This window comes from Oncorhynchus mykiss, chromosome 28, assembly GCF_057628025.1.
Source record: "Oncorhynchus mykiss isolate SJ-2025 chromosome 28, ASM5762802v1, whole genome shotgun sequence".
NCBI classification, from domain to species: Eukaryota; Metazoa; Chordata; class Actinopteri; order Salmoniformes; family Salmonidae; genus Oncorhynchus; species Oncorhynchus mykiss.
Window position 1 is genome coordinate 16169168 of NC_143049.1, and position 6645 is coordinate 16175812.

The following is a 6645-nucleotide window of genomic DNA, read 5'->3' on the forward strand; positions in this document are numbered from 1 at the left end:
CCTGTAAATATGTTCATCTTTAAGTGTTTTTTAAATGTTTTATTATATTTAATTTTTGATCAACGTATGTTTTTGGTAACATTGAGTTGTTATTGCATTTATCTGGTGGTTTTAACCCACAGATTTTCAGATTGACTGGCTGGTCAACTCTTTTTGGCTTGGCTAGCCTTAATGTGTTTGTTTAAATGATGTGTCTCCCTGACCACCTTCCTCTGATCAAACCATGAACTGTCCCTCTCCTTTTGTTAAAAAAATTATGTTTTACCACTTTTTTCCCCAATTTCGTGATATCCAGTAGGTAGTTTCTGTCTTGTCCCATCACTGTAACTCCCGTACGGACTCAGGAGAGGCGAAGGTCAAGAACCATGCATCCTCTGGGTTTTGAGAAGGAGGTGAAGAGAGAGAAGAGAGGACGTGAGGAGTATGCAATTGAGATTCTCGCAGGGGCCTTTTCTCAACTGTACTGTATACTCCTCGCATCCTCTCTCTTCTCACATCCTTCTCAAAACCCACTGGATGAGAAAGCCAAAGGTCCCTACTTCTGATTTTCTCCTCCAATGGGTTTTGAGAAGGAGGTGAGGAGAGAGGACAAGAGAAGTATGCAATTGAGAAAAACCAAGGTTGTTTGTTTTGCTCTACGACATCCACAAGCTTTAAGGCAGTCGTCTAACCTCTCTGTCGTCGGTGTCATAATTTCGGAAGAGGTCTTCTCAGGTTTCCACTAGATAACAGCCACAAAGTGGCTATAGGCCGATACCGACTTAGGAATTTACACCTTCCTACGTACATTTTTCCAACATAGTTTTCAGTGTTTGGTATTCAGACTTACCTTATTCAATAAACATCATTCAACCGCTGAAAACCCTCCCACTTGCTGGCCAACATTTTCTCATTGAGTTGACCTTCAATAGGGTTTTCAGTACATTTATCTTAAGCCATCCCTGTAAATGTGGTGTACGTTTTAGTTTGAATTTTGTAGACAGATTATAATGTCATGAAAGAAAGGGTTCATCACTTTGGGGATCAATGAAAGAAAGATATCTAAATACATGCATATTTGTCTCCGTTTCAGCGGCAATTGGTAGATTTAAAAAAAATACTCTGATCTTGTGGATTGTTAAGGTCTGCAAAGTATTTATGAATCATAAAACCCAGGTTTGGAGAGTCTTCATGCACATTTTCAAAATTGCCACGTTCAGTTCTTAAATCTATGGTAATGTTGGAAGATTAGTGAACATAGAATTTTAATAGGGAAAATCGTGTAAATAGTAGGCTATACCCTTATCTATTGCCTGCACTAACTATGGAACTGTGCGCCAAGCCATGCGTCGGTTTTCACACTGCTACAGCTTGGTCTGCACTCCGTCCGGTCCATAACAATTTAATTAGCCTACATGTCTTTTTTATATTATCAACTGATACTAATGATCCTCGGCAACAACCACACAGCCGTGGTGGTGTTTACAGAGGAAACAAATGTACGGAAACTAAACAATGTACTTAAATGGAATGATAAGGTAAGAGATACCAACTGAAGGGAACTAACAGTAAATTGGTAGTTGAACATGTGTTGTTACTAGGCCTACTGACGGTCGATACTGTTTGTGGTTAATATTTAACATGCTAGAAATAGGAGACAGAGAAAGTCGGGGGAGCCTATAATTAAGACATTCCCTCTGCCCATCCCTGCATTTTAAAAGGCCCTACAATGAAATGCTGCATAATGGCACAGCATTTCATAAACTTGACTGAGAATTAATTGATATGCTTCAGTTTGCTGCCAAATGACTGGTTTCACATTTGTCTCCTGCGATTACAAGGTAAAATAGATCTAAAAGTGTCCCTTATATTTACAATTCCCTTATCCAAAGGGATTACTCATTCACCTAGCTCTTATCAAGTTGTAAAATTACAATCCATGGACAATGGAGAGTAGATGCTTTCCCCACTTGGAACCAGTAGGTTTGATAGACCTTATTCATGTCAAGGTCAGAATACAGCATATCTGTAGATACACCTCTGCCAAGGACAACAACCACCCGAGCCACCGCCTGTAGCAGGCCAGAGATAATTACAGACACCTGTGATAATCTAAAGTACCCAAAAAGGCCACAAGATGTCATATAATAAAATTCCACACATTTCTTGAAAGTTAACCAAATTCTGGTAGTTTACTGGTAAACTTAGACATTTTCCAGGAACATACCCTTCCTTTGCAACCCTAGTCTGGCCAGTATGTTCCAACAATCCCCTGCCATGATGATGGAGAACAGATAGACGTAATTTAGATGGCTAGATATTTCACTCATCATTGACATTCAGTGTACTTACTCATAATCCTCCTCTTGTCTATATTCTCAATTTTCCTTTCCTAGGTATATGGCATTGCTACTTCTACTACCCTTAAATGCAAACTGTTGTTTTGTATTCTGAGAATGCTTGTAAACCTACAAGGGGACCTGTCTCTAGCCAGCCTGGCCACCTGATTGGCAAAACTTCCTGACTGTGTGACTAATCAGCCATCCTACTCCTCCATGGTTGGCCATGAAGGTGAGTAAGAGAGCCACCACATTGAATGAATAATTCCCCAGCCATCAGAAACCTCGTTATCAGATAAAACAGCATAAATCAGTTGATTATTTAAACTTTTTCGATAAAGTATGGGAGAAGATGGTGCCAACAGATAGGGAAGCCGTGCTTCTAGCTCCTAAGCAACTTTGTAGTATTTAGTTTTTTTTATGTGTTATTTCTTACATTTTTAGCCCAGAATTTTTCTAGTGTTATTACATACAAAAATCAGATTATTACATTGGAAATCAGAGTGGCATTGGAAATCAGAGTGGCAGTAACTCACCAGCATTACCAGAATTAAGACCAGGAATAGGACTTTTCTGAAATTAGGTTCTGTATTCGTACCCCCCAGGGCAATAGTCCTTTTGCACAATGTAGCAACGCCCACTTCTGCTCAACTTCCTACCCGATACATAGCTTCCTGTCCTGATCGCGTCCTGTCAGCCTGATTGTAGCCATACTAGCCATGAAGTCGCTCGTTTTATCATTAATATATTGAGGTAATCTGTATATTAATATAATCTTATTTCTATCGCATTTAAAAAATTATTTTTTGTTGAAAATTGTGTTTATCCGTTCAGTAAGTGATTTTTGCAAGTTGATTATTGTGTTCTGAGTCTTTTTTTGTCTCTTAGCAAGCTAGCTATTAATGCGCTAACTAGTAAGGTGGCTAGTAATTAGCCAACCCCCCCCCCCCCCCCTTACCAACAATGACACTGTTTTACTCAAGGCGCTTGCAAGGGCTGCCAAAGAAAACAGTAATGGATGTACATCGTCTGGCCAAGACACGTAGCAAAGCACCAACCTCCAAGTTGGAAAAATAATTTTAACTTTGTCTAATTGCCAGTATAGTAGGTTGTAGCTGGTCATATCCTATTACACGTTGACTATGTAAAATTATTTCATTTCAGGTGGTTTCAAGTACATTGTTTAGATTGGCTAACCACAGAGGCTGCTTTGCAGAAGTACTCTCTACAGCTCCCTTCTTGGACCGCTCCCTGACCTCTCAGTTCTCCAAATAGAAGAGACACAAGAACTTTGACCCTCTATCCAAGCCATTGATCTGCAGCATTGGGATGTCTGCTGAAAAGCTTTTAGTTGACTCCCACTTTGGAAAAGTACAGGTGGGGAGCCTCCTGTCTTACCAGCAGCCACCAATCACAGCGCGACACATAATTCACCATAAGGAGATACCACTATTCCCCTCACTGCCCCTGGATGGATTGGAGAGCAACTTTCGAGGCTGCACATTTGTGCTCAGTGAAGAACACCAGCTTCACATAGAGTCTCTTAAGGTGAGATTCGCAACAGCCAATAAAATAGAGGAAGCTACTAGAGAACAGAGTGCTGTTTCCGACTGGCAGGTGCTCCGTAAACCAAGACTGACCTCGTCACGGTTCCGAGAGGCTTGCCATGTGAGAGGGCTGACATCCACAGGCAATCTAGCTGAACGGATCCTCAAAGGCACAGCACCAACAGTTGACATGAAGATGGGGACTGGAGTTGGAGATGGAAGCAGCCAGTGACTCCTGCAAGATGCAGAATGTCAACTTCTCACCCTGTGGCCTCATCATACATCCTGACATCCCCTGGCTTGCCTCTTCTCCTGACAGCCTGGTCCCTCTCGAGCATTCACCTTTTGACCTAGTTGAGATTAAGAACCGGGAACGTGAAAGGGTTTTGTGGATTGCAAGTACGTTCACATGCATTACGGTGAACCTTCCCTGAAGAGGCAGCATGCCTACTACTGGCAAGTTCAAGGTCAATTGATTAATAAAGATTTTTTTTTAAATAATTCAGTAAAAAAATTACGTTCTATTGTCACTGTAAATAAAAACTATTTACAACATTTTGTGTTTGGAGTATAAGCAGAGGTGTTAATCATCTATAAATGGAACACAGGGTGTTAGACAATGTGGATGGTCACAGCAAAAAAAGGAAAGATTCATTGCAGTGGTAACTCATTGCTCCTTGGCCCACGCCTTTACAAGAGGCCCCCGCTGGTGGTTTGTTAGAAGGCAAGCCACAGCCCAGATGAGGTTGATGCTTCCCGTTTGTGACATGAGGATCTCTGACTGAAACAGCTTGTTCAGTTTAATTCTGCCAAATAATCTCTCAATTATGGACTCTAAGTTAGGAAATCTCTTGCGTTTGATGTACCTGTGCTGCTGGCATTTGGCTCTGTTTAGACAGAAAGGGTGGACGGGGGACCTTGCCTGGCACACAGTAATCAATCAGGAACCCCTTGTCTGCCATCACTGCCATGACTTCAGTGAGCAAGCCAAACAGTCCTGATTGTTTGAATAGCTCTTTGACGCTGATGGAGCCAGCATACAATTCTGACACACAAAAAACTGCATCTGGATACCTACTGAACTCCTTCGGCAACACACAGCCTTGACATCTTCCAAAGACATCCATATAGAGACAGACCCCAGCAGAATGTAAAGGTCGCTGGCCCATTTGACAACGATACTGCTTACTGTCGAGTGATGGATGCCAAATCGGTCAGCGAGGTCCATCTCAGACGACCCCAAGGACAAGTACATGGTGGAAGAGGAACAGCTCATCCAGCATGGGTAGGGCATGTCTCTGTAGGACAATTGCACAAATCACTAACAGATATTCACAGTAGGTTATAGCTTTAAGCTAAAGTGAAAAGTAACGTTGGTAAGACAATACAGTTAATCAGAAACGGTAGAATTTACTGAGTGGGTATATGGAAGTGTCACCTCCTCATTCCTCAGCTTGGCTTTCCTTGCTCGTGTGACACGGACAATATTGGCAGTTGACAGTTCGATGAAAGACCAAAAGTCCATCAGATGGTCATATGAGGCAAATCTACATGGGAAGAAACATTGATAGGAGTTATTTAATCACAAGTCTAACATTAAATGTAGTATCATCAATCTAAGACAGAAATGCTGGTAACTAGGGAAAATGGTGCCAGAAAGCACACAGTGTTAAGTTTATGATGTAACAATACTAAGCAGGGCTAGGTTTACCCTTGTGAGGTATTGGATCTGTGCGTATGAACCCACAAATCGCGGCGGCCCAAAACGACTTCTCACAGTCAACTCCTCTACTTTGTTCCGTAGGTCCTCAATCTCTCTCTGCACCTTTACCCTCTCAATCAAAATCAGGTCAACTGCAGCGGGCCCAAGCACTGCACAGTAGTCTTGGTCATGGTAGCTATCCATCTTTCCATCCACACAAACTAATAACGTTAACGTTAGCATTAACGTTCACTAGGTACTGGATGCTAACGCTTGCTAGCTAAAGAGAAAAAAAGACAGAACACAATAATCAAATAAAAAAATTCACTAACTGAACGGAAAAACACAATTTTCAACAAGAATGATTAAAAGAAAACTCTATAGAAATATGATTATATTAATATACTGAGGTAATGATAAAACGAGCGACTTCAAGGCTAGTATGGTTACAATCAGGCTGGCAGGACGAGATCGGGAGAGGAAGCTATGTATCGGGTAGGAAGTTGAGGGGATGTGGGTGTTGCTATGTTGTACAAAAGGACAATTGAACTGATTCCAGAGGCTGATCCAAAACACCGCTGGCGGAGAAGAGGTATTCAGGGTGGACTCCTAATCCGACTCAGGAGGAGTGCACACCACCCACTGCTTCCAAGTATATTACTCGCTAATGTTCAGTCTCTGGATAATAAAGTTGACGAGCTCAGGGAGAGGATCTCCTTCCAGAGAGACATCAGGGATTGTAAAATACTCTATTTCAAGGAAACATGGCTCTCTCGGGATATACTGTCTGAGTCCGTACAGCCAGTTGGGTTCTCAGTTAATCACATAGACATAAATAAAGATCTCTCCACGAAGAAGGGCGGGGTTGTATGTTTCATAATTAACTACTCATGGAGTATTTGTGATAACATACAGAAACTCAAGTCCTTTTGTTCACCCGACCTAGAATACCTCACAATCAAATGCCGATCGTATTACCTAACAAAAGAATACATTTAAAATAAAGTCACAGTCGTGTATATTTCCCCTCAAGCCAATACCACGCCGATACCACAACGTCCATGAAATAACTACACTA

At 41.6% G+C, this 6645-nt stretch overlaps 1 pseudogene; it reads left to right on the plus strand.

The window, feature by feature from the left end:
• The first annotated feature begins 2544 nt into the window (after nt 1–2544).
• Nucleotides 2545–4299, plus strand: LOC149970782 (uncharacterized; annotated as a pseudogene).
• Nucleotides 4300–6645: the final 2346 nt, after the last annotated feature.